The following is an 18,174-nucleotide window of genomic DNA, read 5'->3' on the forward strand; positions in this document are numbered from 1 at the left end:
TACAAATCCTGATCTAGATAGCACACACACTCCACAACACATTGGTGCAAAAGGTGGTTCTTGGCTCTAGGCAGCCTGTTTGCTGACCAGCATGGGGGTAACAAGCAAAAGCAGGCTATTGTTCATAAATATGGCTCTGCAATCTTTCTCCCCCTGTACAATGCATCACAGTGAATTTAAAGTTGTAACAAACAGTTGGCCTCATATTATATCTTGCCAAGGGGACCACAAAGGCTTGAGATGTCAAGTGGATCACCCTCTTGAAATGACCCACTGTGAAATATGTGTCTGATGGAGTCTTTCTGAGTATTTACCTATAAACGTGACTCAAAGGTTCTGAAATGCTGCAAAAATGCGAGCATCGATATCCAGAATAAGATAACCGGGATGGAATCATTCTTGGTGCTACTCTAATGTTACTTGATGAAAATTCTGGAGTCCTGTTTTGGTCATGGGAAGCCACCTTCATTTGATTTCAGGAAGCCAGAGGTCACAGAGACCAGTCGAGAAGAAACCACAAACCAGTACAGAAGAGACTTTTAACAGAAATAAACTGCTTGTAAAATGACTGTTTTCCTAAAAATATATGTAGAGGCTGTTAGACCTGTCAGCTTTAGGGCAGTCTTCTCACAAATTTTGTGCCTTTCTCCTCCTTTTTTGCTGATTTCATGTTTGCTGACTTTAGGAATCTGCACACTTTACCACTGCTAATTAGAGCAAACCAGTGCATGTACTCTCTTACTAAAAAAAACTTGTACTCAATTGGCATATTTCATTTAATTCTAAGTCTCTAGTAAAGTGTGACTATATGAGCCTGTAAGTTAAATGGCCTGCACCACTAATTGCGCCATACACTTAAGTAGCACTTTAAACATATTGCAGGCCTGCCATTGAAGTCTGGCAAAATCAACTTTCTCCCAGGCCACAACATTCTTTTTTGATCATATGAGGCAATTGAAGCACCCCATGGTAGGTCCTAAACAGCCTAGAGGGCAGGGTGCAGTGAATTCAAAATTAGGGCATGTACTTTTCAATTTTATATGTCCTGAAAGTGAAAAACCCATAAACTCCTTTTTCATTACTACATGGGCGTCCTCTCCCATAGACTAATATTGGAGTTACCTTACTACATTTAATAATCTGTGATTTCCAAATAAGAATGAGTATCCTGTTCATGTTTGGTGTCTTTGGAATTGTAGTGACAAACCCCGACTTATGGTGAAGTCAGAATTTGAATTACAATTTTGAAAAAGGCACTTTTAGAAAGTTGCTATTTTCCTGCCTTAGCCAGACAGTAGCCTGTGTCTGGTCACAGGACTGGGTGTAGTTGACAGTTGGGCTTCGTGTGTTTCTCCTAGACAGCCACACATAATAGAGACCTTAGGTATGCCAGGATGGGCCATCACTGGCAGAATGGGATGAAGGAGGTGGGCACATCCCCACTTACACTTGAATTGGCTAGTTTCCTGCCTCCACGCAAACGGCTGCAACGGATGCCTGGGGACTTTAAAGGAAATTTAAATAAGCTTCCCCCACCTTCCAGGGTAAGGGTACCAATTATCAATATTGGCCCTCAGGCACGTGGACCCTGCCATCTGTGAGTCTACCTGCCAAGTGCTGCCACTCCAGTCCTGGAGCCTAGTAAGTAGGGCTTAGGTGCTCTGTATCCAGTGGAACTGACACATGTCCTCTACTGGGCAGTGGAACCACAAGCCAAACTAACATATTACTGCTGCTTTATGGATCGGAGCCACCACAAAATCCTGCACTGCATTGCAGCTGGTTGCTGCATCAGAACCCCAGTGGCATGGGCCTTTGCATACTTAAACCTCATACCTCAGCCTTGTTGTATCTTGGAACCAACGCATCACTGCGACTGCATGATGCATCTTTGACATGTATCCTCGCACTGCTCTGGAAACCAGGACTAAAGGTACTCTGTTCAGTGGGCCTAACTTGGCCCCTTTAGCCGACCCGCACTCCATCACAGTCTGCCTGAACTCGTGACTTTGTCCTGGTACAGTGCAATCATATATTCACAGTTGTCACTTTATGCCTTTTGACACTAATGTTACTAAAAATTTAAAAACGTAATCTCTCTAGTTCTACTGATTAGATTCTTATCCTTTGTGTCTTGTTTTATTTAATTTTGTTTTATTGTGAGCTCCTTTTGTGGTGCCTTTTCACTATGCTACTGCTGGACCTGGCCATCTCTGCAGGGTCAGCCCCAAAACTTTTGTCTTTTCGCCTCCACTTTTGCTGAATTCATTTTTGTTGGCAATAAGACTCTGTGCACTGTACTACTGCTAACAAGTGCTAAAGTACTTGTGCTTCTTCCCTAAACATGATTGAATTGGTTCATACCAAACTAGCATATTCAATTTACTTGTAAGACCCTTGTAGAGGGGTATCCTATATACCCTGGGGCTGTAGATTAAATGTTAACAGTGGGCCTGTAGCACTTATTGTGCCAACCACTTAAGTAGCCCTCCAAAACATGTCCCAGGCCCTCCATTGACGTCTGAATGCAGTGTCACGCTGCCATGTCGACTTGGCATTTAAACCCCCTTGCCAAGCTTAAAACTCCTCTTTTATTACATCAAGTCAACCCTAAGGTAGGTCCTAGGTAGACCACAGGGAAGGGTGCTGAGTAATTAAAAGGCATTACATGTACTTTTAAGTTTTACATGTCCTGGTAGTGAAAAACTTCTAAATACGTGCTTCAATACTGTTAGGCCTATCCATCCCATAAGATAACATTGGGGATTCTTTATTACATATAATATGCTGTAATTCCTAATTGAGAAGAGATGAATAGGTCATGTTTGGTACCTAATGATAAACCCTCTTTAAAGGTGAAGTCTTATTTTTCATTACAATTTTTGAGAATGCCACTTTTAGAAAGTTGATAATTTCCTGCCCTTAGCCCATTGTGCTTGCAGCCTGTCGCAGGGCACATGACTTAGATTAGCTGACAGTTAGACTTTGTGAATTCCTCCCAGACAGTCACACAATAAAAGAATTAGAAGGGCCATCAACTGACAGGATGAGAGGGTGGAGCTGAGCTGTTATGGGTAAGCTAGCACATGGAAGAGCTTGATTACACTAAGATGCTGTTGCTTGCAACATTCAGGCTTATTTGGGTATATTCATCATATCCTTGAATATCAAGTTTGCAATAACCAATGCTTGTTAAATATCTCATTTATTATAACCTATGCTTGTTGATTATGCACATTGTATGCCGCCTGCTCCAACTGTAACTGGCAAAATAAGTGCTCTTCACAAAGTGATCTGTATTGAACATGTGCCACAATCAGGAGGATATTTTCTAATTTCCTTAACAAGCAATCAACTGCCAAAAGGCATATGTGCACATTTGATTATTTAAAGTTGCTTGTGAGTCTGAGGTCTTGCTTGGCTTTGTAACTATTGCTCTGCAAACCTGTTTCCAGTCAAGTCAAGTTCCTTGTCCTTCAGCCTGCCTCCAGTCGAGTTCCAGTGCAAGTCAAGTTCCATGTTCCCCGGCCTTCCTCTAGTTGAGTTCCAGTGTTCCTCATTCTCCGACCAGCTTCTGGTCGGGTTCCAGCATTTCTCATCCTCTGGACAGCCTCCAGTCGAGTTCCGGTGATCCTCTTCAGTCTTTTGCTGACGATCCTGTGCTTCCTATAAAAGAGAGAAAATAGGAAAGTTGAAAAAAACGAGTTTGGGTTCTTTTGAAATTTTGAAGCAAGTAACTTCATTTCAAGGTAAAGAAGGATTAATCACTTAAAAGAAATAAAACAGAACTCTGTCTTTTAAATAATTTATGACAATAAGAACTAACATGATTTATCGTTTGGGTCGGGATCCAAGATAACGCTAAACATACTTTAAGGGAAGACATATTTCCTTTAACAAGTACTCCACTGAGAATTAGGAGATTGGAAATAGAGCAAGTTGTTTATCAAAACTATTATTGGCAAAAGATTACACCAGAACACAAAGAGGCCCTTTAGTCAAGTTGATTGTTTTTGAGTTTGGACATTACTTCAGAGACTCTGAACGTATTGTAAAAAGAGGAAGAGACTTGTCCAGCCTTATAGAAACACTTGCACATTGTGTCAACAATGTATAATTTTGCAATAGTTTATGCAAGTTCAATGTATTTTTAGAAATCAGAAGCCCTGACACCTAACACAACACGCAGTCCACGATCCTGCAGTCCAATCTGCAGTACACGAAACAGAAGCTGGTATTTTTCATTTTTCTCTTCCCAAAACACCTTTCCCCTTTCAGACTTGCGAGAGGACAATGTACTTTTCATCATGGTCACGTTAGTCCTCACTGGGGTTGGGGAATTGTCATTGCCCCATCAGAATACCTGGAATTCAGCCGTGTGGCTTGCACAGAACAGAAAGTCAAGCCACAACATTAAAGTTCCCTTGGGGTGAAGTCATCATGGATCCCAAGTCTGTAACTGATTCAGATCATTTAACCCCTACTGAGCAGTTGTCAGTCCTAGTACAATATTTACAGGAGCAAGTCCTGAAATTTCAAACCCAGAATCAAGAGCTCAGGGAGACCCTAACACGTTCCACATCCTTTACTCAATGGGGGATCCCTCAGGTCCAAGGCCCATTAATATTCCCCCCAAATTTGGAACTCAACCCTCCACTTCCACTCCCGCTAACCCATCTGACCAGAATCTACATGTAATAGTGACCACTCCGACATCTGTGCCGTTGGCCAACCCTGAAAAATTCACTCAGGATAGTTCTTGTTTTGCTGCTTTCACGAGCCAATACCAATTGCATTTTTTGTGTAAACCTCAAATATTTACATCTAATGCTGCTAAGGTAGCTTTTGTAGTTTCCTATCTTGGTGATGTTGCCACCAGTTGGTCTATTCCACTTATTGAAAACTATGATCTTAACTTGTATAATTTTGCCGGCTTTAAGGCAGCCCTAAAACGATTGTTTGTGAAACATGTTTTTATCAAGTCTTGTGACAACAAATTATTATATTTACGACAAGGGTCCAAATACCTCCTCACTTACATTACTACTTTCAACCTGGTTAGTTACTGAGACTAGGTGGCCTGATGAAAAACATACCTCATTGTTTTACAGGTGCTTGAGGGATGGTTTAAAATATAGTTTGTCCCACATCATTGAATTACCAGAGGATTGCGCTGAATTTATTAATTTAGTAGTGAGACTAGATCATTGGTTAGGAGAAAGGAAATCTGAATGACATTGGAGTGAACCCAGGGTAGTTGTTTTAAAAACAGATAAAAAAGAAATCACAGGAACCAGAACCCATTCAAATTGGAGTGGTTAGAAGTCCTTTATCCATTGAAGAGAAGGAACAGCGCTGTAAGGCCAATCTGTGCCTATATTATGGTAAATCCGGTCCCTCTGTGTGAGACTGCACAGTTAAACCTAAAAAGAAAACAGCTGTCACTAGTTTTAGTGTTCCCAAACTGCAGCAGGAAAACTAATGCTCTTGGAGAGAACTGAGAGCGCCTCTCTGAGAGGGACCCTTTACCAGATCTCCCAATACTTGACTAATGTCATAAACTATGTACCTAAACACCTAATCATTAGCGTAGCTCTCATCCTATCCCCTCAGAATAGACAAAGTCTGTCGGTGCTCATAGACTCAGGTGCTACAGGTAAGTTCCTTGATCTGGCCCTAGGGGACAATCTGGGAGGGTCAGATGTTACCAAGGCAGTACCCAAACCAGTTAGGGCAGTTGATGGCTCAGCCTTGCCCTCTGGCCTTACTCGGTTTCACACTAATCCATTAACCATAGTATGTGACAATGGTCATACAGAAGATACAACCTTTGACTTAATTGATGCCCCCACCTTTGGCGTTATTTTTGGTATTCCCTGGCTGGAACGCCATAATTCTAAAATTGATTGGGTTTCTTGAACAGTTACCTTGGACTCCCCCTTCTCCACAACCACATGCTATCAAGAAGCCTGCTGTCCTGAGACACCCCTACATTGTGTTGCAACCAATTACCTTTCTCCCACTATTCTAACAGAAGAATATCGGAATTCCCAAGACGACTTTGACCCAGTCAAAGCAACTCAGTTGGCACCCCATAGGGTTTATGATTGTCAGACAGACCTAGTTCCTGGAGCAAACCTTCCTTGCAGTAGAATATATGCATTAACTGAACCCAAAAATCAATACCTGCGCAAGTATTTGGATGAGTTGTTGGATTTGGGTTTTATAAGACATCGTACTTCTCCCATTTTGTTGCCTCTTTTCTTTGTGACAAAAGAACCCAGAGATTTGCGGAACGGTTAGTAAAGCAACCATCAAAAATCGTTACCCCTTGCCTCTAATACCGGTCCCGTTGGACCAAGTCCAGGGGTCCACCATTTACACCAAGCTAGACTTGTGCGGTGCATATCACCTGATCCATGTCACGAAGGGAGACAAATGGAAGACCACCTTTCGGACAAAGTTTGGTTTGTTGGAATACACCATGATGCCCTTTGGGCTTTGCAACACCCCAGCAGCATTCCAATGCTTTATCAATGATGCATTACATGAGTTCCTTGTGTCTGGGCTGTTGTCTATATAGATGACATCTTAATATTCTCTGAAAATAAGCAGAAACACACTCTGCACATTAGGGCCATTCTGCAACATCTACATGAACACTCCCTGTATGCCAAATTAGAAAAATGTACCTTTAACATTGACTTAGTAGCGTTCCTTGGATATCACTTATCGCCCAGTGGCATTACCATGGACCAGAAAAAGGTAGACATTATTCTTTCATTGCCAACCTCTACATCTGTTAAGGATGTCCAAAAGATTCTTGGTTTCACCAAATTTGATAGGTGCTTCATCTCAAAATTCTCAGAAATAGTGGCCCCTATAACCACTAGTAGACCTGACAGCCTTAGGGTGGTCATCCCCAACTTGTTGCCTGCCTCCCTCCACTTTTCCGATGCTGTTTTTGCTGGTTTTAGGACTCTACACACTTTACCACTGCTAACAAGTGCTAAAGTGCATATGCTCTCTCTCTTAAACATGGCAACATTGGTTCCTCCCCAATTGGCATATTTGAATTACTTATAAGTCCATAGTAAAGTGCACTACATGTGCCAAGGGCATGTAAATCAAATGCTACTAGTGGTCCTGCAGCACTACTTGTGCCACTCACATAAGTAGCCCTTTAACAATGTCACAGGCCTGCCATTGCAAGGCCTGTGTGTGTAGTTTCACTGCCACTTTGACTTGGCATTTAAAAGCACTTGCCAAGCCTTAAACTCCCCTTTTTCTACATATAAGTCATCCGTAAGGCAGGCCCTAGGTAACCGATAGGGCAGATTGCTATGTAGGTAAAAGGGAGGACATGTGCATATGTGTTTTATATGTCCTGGTTGTGACAAACTCCTAAATTCATTTTCCACTACTGTGAGGCCTGCTCCTTTGATAGACTAGCATTAGGACTGCCCTCATATACTTTTTGAGTGGTAGATTCTGATCTGAAAGGGGTAACCAGGTCATATTTAGAATGTCCAGAATGGTAATGGAAAATCCTGCTTATTGATGAGGTTGGCTTTTATACTACTATTTTAGAAATGACACTTTTAGAAAGTGAGCATTTCTCTTCACTCAAAAAACATCTGTGCCTTACAGCCTGTGTCCATTCAATGCCTGGGCTGGGCTGGTTGACAGCTCCCTTGTGCATTTTACTCAGACAACCACAAGCATAGGACACTCAGTCACACCGGTACTCATCTGCATATTGAATGGGTCTTCCTGGGCTGGAAGGGTGGAGGGCCTGATACTACATTTCAAAGGCCAGTGGCCTGTCCTCACACAATGGACCTCCAAACCCCCTACTGGGTCCCTGGCAGACAGAACTGAACTGAAAGGGGAATTTGTGCACTTCAAAACCACTCTTTGAAATCTACACCACTTCAAAGGCATTTTTGGGTATATAAACTGAGTCTCTAACCCCACCAACTCAGACACGTCTGGACCTACACCTGAACTACCTGGCTGCCCAAAGGCCTCATTTGGACTGCTTTGCTGAGAAGGACTGCTGCCCTGCTGTTGACTTTCTGCCCTGCTGCCTCTGACTTTCCTGAGAAGGACTCTAGCAAAATTGCTCTCTAAGGGCTTGTATTGAGCTTGCCTCCTGTTTTCTGAAGTCTTAGGGCCAAAAAGACTTCGGGGGTCATTCTAACTTTGGCGGGCGGCAGAGGCCGCCCGCCAAAGTAACCCCGTCGAAAGACCGCACCGCGGTCAAAAGACCGCGGGGGTCATTTCGACTTTCCGGCCCAGCGGGAAAGACCCTGCAACGATGAAGCCGGCTCCAAACGGAGCCGGCGGAGTTGCAGGGGTGCGACGGGTGCAGTAGCACCCGTCGCAATTTTCACTGTCTGCAAAGTGAAAATCTTAATGGGGCCCTGTTAGGGGGCCCCACGACACCCGTTCCCGCCATCCTGGTTCTGGCGGTGTAAACCGCCAGAAACAGGCTGGCGGGAAGGGGGTCGGAATCCCCATGGCGGCGCATTCTCCGGGCCAGGGGAAATCCGGCGGGAAACCGCCGGATCCCCTTTTCTGACCACGGCTTTACTGCCGCGGTCAGAATAGCCCTGGAAGCACCGCCAGCCTGTTGGCGGTGCTTCCGTTGCCCTCCACCCCGGCGGTCATAGACCGCCAGGGTTGGAATGAGGGCCTTCATCTCTTCAAAGAAATTCCTTGTGCGTTGAAAATCGATGCAACGCTTGCCAAAAATGATGCACAGCCTGCCTTGCAACTGAGGAATCACCGCACAGCCGACCAGAATGAAGCAGCCCGACTTCCAGAGTGTAAATTCAACGCAGCACCTGCCTTGTGATGGCAAAATTCAACGCATCGTCTACCTGATCGAAGTAGCATCCGTGCCTTCTTCCAGGGCATCAAGGATTTTCCATGCCTCGTCCCCGGGCATCAAAATATCCCTGCATCACAGTGAGGAACCAAGATTGCGTGCCAAACAATGATGCAAGCCCCTTGCAGCGTGGAAAGAAATGACACATTGTCCGTGTCGCACCAAACAAGTTGACGAAACACCCTATTTTTCTATGCATCTCCTCATCCGCAGTCTCCATGCTTTGTTATTTTTGACACATACCAGGTACTATGTGTAACAAAGAGACAACTGTTCATTTCTGAGGATTAAGACTCTTTTAAACCTTCTGAGAGTGACATTCCAACTTGTACTTATTGAATCTTTGTTGTTTTTACCTTATTTCATTTGGATAAATATTATCTATTGTTCTAAACCGATGAGGTGTATTTTTGTGGTGTTTTCACTGTGTCACTGTATCATTTTTTTATACAAATACTTTACACATTGCCTTCTAAATTAAGCCTGACTGTTCAGTGCCAAGCTACCAGAGGGTGGGCTCAGGATAAGTTGGATTGTGTGTGACTTACCCTGACTGGGATTGTGGTCCCTACTTGGGCAAGGGTATATACCTCTACCAACTAGAGACCCCATTTCTAACAACCACCTTATTAAAGAAGGGACAACCATGTATTTGGTCTTAAGCGGAACAAGCATTTACAACTCTGAAAACACCCCCAGATCCTTAGTAGCCATTTTAATTGAAGCTGATGCTTCTCAATTCACTCTGGGAGGTGTGCTATCATACAAAGATCCACAAACAGGGCAACTCCATCCTGTAACCTTTCATTCTAAAAAACTTCTTCCAGCTGAACAAAATTATACCATTGCCGAAATAGAACTATTAGCTATTAAAACAGCATTTAATGAGTGGCATCATTTGCTGGGAGCAAAGCCCTCTGTCACCATCCACACCGACCATAAGAATTTGTAATTCTTTATTTCAATTAAGGCTTTGACCCCTAGACAAATGTGCTGGCTTCACTTCTTCAGCGATTTTGATTATATTATCACATACAGACCAGGGACCGAACATCTTCAGTCAAATATCTTGTCACGTTTAGAGCACCCAGGGGATGCTGGTTCTTGTAATCCTTCCAGTATAATACCTGCAGACAAAGTGCTAGCTCTAACACCAATACATACCTTCATGGCTAATGTCAAGACAGCATCTCATGACCTCCCCCCTGAACAGTGGCTCAGACAACCATATAATATGATCGGCAGGACTATTACTTGCATGCAGGGAAACTGTACATTCCAACGCAGGAATTGCAAATTCAACTACTAGTCTGGAATCACGATTCTGTTGTAGCTGGACACCCAGGTATAAAAAAGACTTTAGAAAACTGTTCACACAATTGTTGGTGGAAACCATGTGCCAAGATGTTTATTACCATGCAAATTCATGCCCAACCTGTGCTTGGAATAAATCTTCACACTTTTCTCATGCTGGTCTTCTCCAACCCTTGCCAATTCCCCCTAAACCATGGCACACAATCATCATGGATTTTATTACAGACTTAACAGAATATAGCAAATATACTACTTTGCTATTTATAGTGGACCTCTTGGCAAAAAAAGGCACATTTCGTGCCACTCAAGAAATTACCAATGACTGCTGAGATTAGCACTCTGTTCTTACTCCATATAGTCAAACTCCTTGGCATGCCCATGAAAATTATCTCCGATTGTGTAAGTGAATTCACATCAAGATTCTGGAAGGTCTTTTGTTCACTTGGCATATGAATAGCCCTATCCACTGCTTACCACCCTCAAACGGATGGTAAAATGGAGAAATTTAACCAGACATTAGAAAAACACTCAGGTGCCTCCTGTCCTCATTGACAGGGACTTGGGATCAAGCCCTACATATGGCAGAATTCACATATAATAACTCAATCCACTCAGGGTTAGGGTGCTCACCTTATTATTTCCTCACTGGCACTCATCTCCAAATTCACCTGGTAACCCTTACAGTCCCCTCTGTCACTGAACGATTAAAAATTTGACAGGACATCCACTGGAAAGCGAAAAACAAGCTAGCTAAACGCACGACCTAAATGAAATAAGAAGCTGACAAAAACAGAAGCCCTCACCCACGTACCAAATTGGAGATTTAATGTGGCTCTCCACTTGTAACATTACCCTAGCAGGTCCCAGAAAACTGCAACCACATTATCTAGGACCATTCAAGATCACACAAGTCTTAGAACCAGTTACGATGAAGCTGCAACTACAACCGGAATATATGACACACCCAATATTTAATGTATCTCTGTTAAAACCCTACCACCCAAACACCATGCCTGACTCACCACTCCCTTCAGTCATTGTCAATGGGTATCAGGAATATGAGGTACATCGCATTTTAGACGCTAAGCGAATACATAGTAAGTTGCATTATCTGATAGATTAGAAACGATGTGATCCTTCTGAGCGTTCTTGGGACCCTAGATCTTTTGTTTATGCCCCTTGTTTGGTGTGACAATTCCATCTGTTAAATCCTATGAAACAACACCCAGCGCATTGGCCTTTAGGGGGCAGAACTATTGTGGGTACTGTAGCACACCCAAGAGCTCGATTACATTAAAATGCTGTTGCTTGCAACATTCAGACTTCTTTGGGTATATTCATTACCTCCTTGAATATCAAGTTTGCAATAACCAATGCTTATTAAATGTCTCATTTATTATAACCAATGCTTGTTGATTATACACATTGTATTCCACCTACTCCAACTGCAACTGCCAAAACATGTGCTCTTCACACTTGATCTGTATTGAACATATGCCACAATTAGGAGGATAATTGCTAATTTCCTTAACACGCACCATGTGCCCTTCCACCTACTCCAATTGTAACTGCCAAAACATGTGTTCTTCTCGATGTGTTCTGCATTGAACATATGTCACAATCAAGAGGGTAATTGCTTATTTACCTAACTAGCAATCAACTGGCAAAAGGCACATGTGCACATTTGATTATTTAAGGATGCTTGTGAGTCTCAGGCCTTGCTTGGCATTGTACCTATTGCTCTGTTCACCTGTTTTTCAGTCAAGTCAAGTTCCTTGTCCTTCCAGCCTGCCTGCAGCCGAGTTCCAGTGGAAGTCGAGTTCCTTGTTCTCCAGCCTTCCGCTTGTCAAGTTCCAGTGTTCCTAGTTCTCCAACCAGCTTCTAGTTGAGTTCAACCATTTCTCATCCAACGGACAGCCTCCAGTCGAGATCCAGTGATCCTCCCCCTCCTGTCAGCTTCCTGCAGAGTCCTGGCTCTCCTCATCCATCTTATACTGAGGATCTAGAATTTCTTGTAACAGAGAGAAAAGAAGAAAGGTGAAAAAACCCAGTTTGGGTTCTTCTGAAATGTTCAAGCAAGTAACTTAATTTCAAGCTAATCAAAGATAAATCACTTAAATGAAATAAAAAAGAGCTCTGTCTTTTAAATAATTTATGACATTAAGAACTAGCATGATTTATCATTTGGGTGGGAATCCAAGATACCGCTAAACAGATATTAAGGAAAGACATATTTCCTGTAAGAAGTGCTCCCCTGAGAACTAGGAGATTGGAAATATAGCAGGTTCATCAGAACTATTATTGGCAAGAGGTTACACCAGAACACAAAGAAGCCATTTAGTCAAGTTGATTGTTTTTGAGTTTGGACATTGCTTAGGAGACTGAAAATATTCTAAAAAGAGGAAGAGACTTGTTCGAGATTATAGAAATGTATGCAATGTAAGTAGTTTATGCAAGTTCCATGCATTAATGAAGTAATTCTTTTGCAGCCCAGATTACTAAAAAACCAAGAACCCAGTATGTTGCAAAATCAGAAGTCCTGATACCCAATACGCCATGCAGTCTAGGGTGCAGCAGTCAGATTTTACAGTCCACAAAGTAGAAGCTGGTATTTTCGCTTTTTCTCTTCCCTAAACCCCCTTCTCCTTGAGGACTTGGGAGAGGGCAATGTGCTCTTCATTGCGGTCATGTTAGTCCTCACTCGTATTGAGGAATTGTCATCGCCCCATCGGAATGCCTGGAATTCAGGTGAGTGGCTCTCACAGAACACTGGGCTCCTATTTATGGGCCTCTGATTTGAGCCCCTACCCGACATGTCACTGCACCTCATTCAGGCCTCGTCCATTTGTGGGTCTCTGCTGGGGAGATACAAGTTGCCAATCTGCCCAGGGGTTAGCACTCTCCTCTACTCACTGGTCAATGCTGGGTCCACAGGTGTCACAGCTTGAACTACCCCAGGTGAAGTAGTCTCTCCAATAACCTCCTCCAGAGAATGGGTCACCGATGTTCTGGGCGGCAGTGTTGGGATTAGAGGTGTCCTTGCCCTAGTTTAGATCTAGGCCCTGCTAGGGACTACAAGCCGATGCCCGCCTGCCCGCAGCCATACCTCAAGTGTCAACATAGGTCTCTGCCATCCAGGTCCTCTGTAAGTATGGTCAGGAGCCCCTGGGCACTTCCCATCTGTATTGCAGCTTAATTGAATTGACGTGAGCTATGGTCTGCTGGGCAGTGGGAGAGCATGATGTGCCGCCCCTGCAAGCCATAACCTCAGGCACACCTCATGTATGCGGGATCCATGGTGGGACTAAGAGCTGAAAGGAACCTCTCAGACTTCCTGTAAACAGTCTTGGGGCCCAGCAGCACCATATCACAGTCCTAGGGAGCCCGCATCTGCTTTCCGCTGACCACTTCATTTTCCCGCTGTGTGGTCCCTGTCACCCGCATGGCCCTATGATGATTGTATTTGCTGTCAAGGATTGGGCACTCTAGATCAGGGCTGGACACCCACATCTCCCGACACGTCTGAGCACTTAGACCGATGCTGTGATATGGTTTTTGATGGGCTTATCATGGCCTTTTTCTGCATAACCTGATTTGAACCATTTGACGTCATAACGACCTTGCTTTTCGGTCACTGCATCACAACGTATTTGAACACCCTATTTGGACTACTACAGGATACCCTTGGATTGCCTGATTTTTCAACCTTATACAAGTGAATCTTATATATGCACTATTTCGCCTTGAAAAAGTCCTTTGGATGAAATACGTGTTGGCTGTTTGTGGAATGTATATACTTCACAAGGAATAAAAGCTTATCCAGTTTGGAAAACAACCTTGACTGAACTTTGGACTCTTATTTCCATTTTGGAATATATTGTTCGGACTGCTTTTTGGAGTGCCCTGGTATCATTTTCCAAAATACCCCCACTGATGTTCCCTCCATCCCTGTGCTGCAGGGGTGCACTCACTGCCTCAACACTGGCGTTGTTGAAGAATGCAGGCGGCTCGGCAGATAGGGCGCATCTTCCACAGTCGCCTCTATTTTGTACTTCCATTATCTGCTCCAAGAGCGAGGGCAGAAGAGGGCCAAATACGGCACTCCCAGTGCTGGAAACCATTCTCGATCATTTGTGTTGGCAGGACATAGTTGGATGGCCCTTCTTGAGGCAGATTAATAGTTGGATCTTTTCCTCACTGCCAGAGCTCACGGAGAATGTAGCTAAATGGCCATGTTGATGGCCACGCCCCTTGCAGTCAAAATATTGATTTGAAAACTACATGGCTGGGGCACGAGTTATAGTTACCTTCGGGCACGAGTTGGCTTTGTCCAGCCCCTACCCATACCTTGTGTCCTTCATGGTCCTTTGTTCATGCCCATGTCCCCTCCCTCTTGCCCACCATGGCCATTGTGCTGCCACTAACTCTCCTTCGTGCCAAGGCCTTCTTTGCTGCCATTGTCCCTCCCACCTACCCTGTGTGGTCAGCTTCCCTCCATTGTCTGTGTGTATGCCATTATAGTCTCACTATTGCCCTCCATGGTGTGTTATGATTCCAGTGCCCATCCCACCTGCCCTCCATGGTCAACTTTCTGCTCCAGCCCACTCCCCTTGACCCTGCCCTCCATTTTCCATTTGCAGGCCCCTATCCTCTCCCTCCTTCTTTTTGTGGTCTGTTGTCGTGCCCCAGCTCCTTGCTCCTGCCCTTCATGGTCTGTTATGATGCAATTGTCCCTCCTTTCTGTCCGGTATGGTCAGCTTGCTGCCTTTCCTTTTTTCCCTGCTGCTTTCTGTTGTCAATGTGCATGGCCCTGTCCCCTACGCATTGCTTTCCATGGTCTGTTTTGTTGCAGTGCCATCCTGCTTGCACTGTGTCAGGTATTTTGCTGCTGCAATCTCTGATGCCTGCCCTGTAAGGTTAGTTTGGTGCCCCTGTCCATCTCCCTCCTGCCCTCTGTTATCCAGGTCCATGTCCTTACCCTGTTCCTCTTGCCCTTAGTGATCCAATGTACCATACTTGCCAACAGGGGAGACCTGGCCTGGCAGGGTGATACCCAGAAACTGGTACCAGGATGCTTGTTTCTGGTCCAGGGAAGATCTGGCTTGGCAGTTTGGGCTGGACTGTTTCCATGGGGAACAGGATCAAGACTGATTGGCATATGGCTGGGGCCAAACTGGAATGCCATGCAAGCAAAAAAAACAATAATTTAAACCAAGATCTGTGACTGGGGTGAATGCTTGATTTAGGCTGCATTCCGTCCATCATCTGTTGTTTTTACATTTGTCGCCCCAAGTGGTAAGGGTATACCCGGACGTGGGTCCTGTGCTTACTATGCCCCCAGAATCAAGCTAGCCTGGCTGATGAAGGGTGATACCCCGAAACCGGTCCCACAATTCTTGTTTCTGGTCCAGGGAAGACCTGGCCTGGCAGTTCGGGCTGGACTGTTCCCATAGGGAACAGGATCAGGACTAATTTGCATATGGCTGGGTCCAAACTGGAATGACATGGCAAGCAAAAAATGGATGGATTAAACCCAGATCTGTGACTGGGGGTGAATGCTTGATTTAGTCTGCATTCCGTCCATCATCTGTTGTTTATGCATTTGTTGCCCCAAATGGGAAGGGTATGCCTAGACGTGGGCCCTGTGCTTGCTATGCTCCCAGATTCAAACTAGCCTAGATGATGAAGGGTGATACTCTGAAACCAGTCCCAGGATGCTTGTTTCTAGTCCAGGGAAGACCTTGCCTGACAGTTTGGGCTGGACTGTTCCTATGGGGAACAGGGTCAAGTGTGATTTGTATATGGCTGTGTCCAAACTGGAATGGCGTGGCAAGTAAAAAAGCTGATGGATTAAACCCAGATCTGTGACTTGGGGTGAATGCTTGATTTGCTCTGCATTCCATCCATCTGTTGTTTTTGCACAAGTCTTTTGGCATGCATAGTTGTACTGCCACTGCCTCTTTCTTCTGCCCTCAATTGTCTGTTTTAGTGCCACAGCTTCTCTTGCCTGTCCTGAATTGTTGGTTTGTTGCCCCACCCCTTTCCCCTGCCCTCCTTGGTGCATTGTGCTTCCACTTACCCTCTGCCTGCATAGTGTGGTCAACTTGTTGCCTATGTACCCTTCTCCGTGTTCTCAGTTATCCAAGTATGGCCCCCTGACATCTGCCTCCCCACAATTTTCCAAAGAACAACTAGATTGCCAACATTTTGTTTTTATCACAAAAGTGTGGCACACCTGACGGCATCTTGATGTGATCAAAACTGTAATAGCTAAATCATTTCGTTCACAAATTATCAAAATTAGAGGGTTTTATTCCGATACAAATCATACAAATTATGCTTATTGCTCCAAAAAACTTAAATGAAGACATATTTCCTGAGTTCTCAAATAGCGACAAAGCACTTTTAAATTATTTGATATTTGATGTCTTTTTCTCAAGTTAATCACTTGATTATATGTTGCACTTAGGGGAGAAAATGTAGAGTTACAGCCAGAGCTGAAGACTTTGCAACTGGGGAACCAGGTTTGAGTTTTGGCATCAGCTTGACATCCAGTGACTCTGAGCAAATCACTTAGGCCCATATTTATACTTTTTTAGCGCCACAATTGTATTTTGAAAGTTTGCGCTGCTCTTGCTTCAATAAATGATGCAAATGCGGTGCAAAAAAGTATAAATATGGGCCTCAATCTCCCCATGCCTGAAGCCCAAAAGAAATGTGCCCTTGTGTAATGCGCTGAATCTCCTGTAAAGCACTCCTATACCTTTGGGCCAAGCCTTTGCCATACAACTGCAAAAAAAAAAAAAAAAAAAGTGTTTTGCACACTTCTGTCATTGGGCTACAGATGGGTGATATTTGTGCTATATTTGGGCTCTTTTGTTATGAAGCTCCCTAATCTCCTCATTTACTGCAGTATCCTCAGTTGAAAATGATTTCAGTTTTTCACTTCAATTGCATCAAGATGGCGGTCAGATGTGCCACACTTTTGGCATACATTTTGAATGTTAGCACTCTAGTTGCTCATTAGAACACTGTAGTAAATTGCTTCTCAACAGGGCAGACTGCTGCCGTTGCTGAGAGTGCATGTTTCAGTCTACATGTCAGAATGTTTTAATGAAAGAGAAGAGGAAGATATTTGAGAACTCACTTAAAACATGTCCTTATTTTTCTTTCTACAGCACTAACCGCAATTTCTATGACAAAATGAACCCCATCATTTTTTCTTTTCTAAATTAAGGGGCATATTTATACTCCGTTTGCGCTGAATTTGCGTCGTTTTTTTCGACGCAAATTCGACGCAAAACTAACTCCATATTTATACTTTGGCGTTAGACGCGTCTAGCGCCAAAGTTCATGTAGTTAGCGTCATTTTTTTGCGTGAACACCTTCCTTGCGTTAATGATATGCAAGGTAGGCGTTCCCGTCTTAAAAAATGACTCCGATGCATATGCGTCGTATTTATACTCCCGGGCAAAAATGACGCCCGGGAGTGGGCGGGTCTAAAAAACCTGCATTAGCGCTGGATTTTAGCGCCTGGGTCAGGGCAGGCGTTAAGGGACCTGTGGGCTCAGAATGAGCCCAGAGGTGCCCTCCCCTGCCCCCAGGGACACCCCCTGCCACCCTTGCCCACCCCAGGAGGACACCCAAGGATGGAGGGACCCACCCCAGGGACATTAAGGTAAGTTCAGGTAAGTATTTTTTTTTTAAAAAAATTGTGGCATAGGGGGGCCTGATTTGTGCCCCCCTAAATGCCACTATGCCCAATGACCATGCCCAGGGGACAGAAGTCCCCTGGGCATGGCCATTGGGCAAGGGGGCATGACTCCTGTCTTTCCTAAGACAGGAGTCATTTCAATGGGGGTTGGGCGTCGTAAAAAAATGGCGCAAATCGGGTTGAGGCGATTTTTTTGCCTCAGCCTGACTTGCACCATTTGTGGACGCCCATACACCATTTTACCCCTACGCCG

Source organism: Pleurodeles waltl, chromosome 8, assembly GCF_031143425.1.
Source record: "Pleurodeles waltl isolate 20211129_DDA chromosome 8, aPleWal1.hap1.20221129, whole genome shotgun sequence".
Classification (NCBI taxonomy): Eukaryota; Metazoa; Chordata; class Amphibia; order Caudata; family Salamandridae; genus Pleurodeles; species Pleurodeles waltl.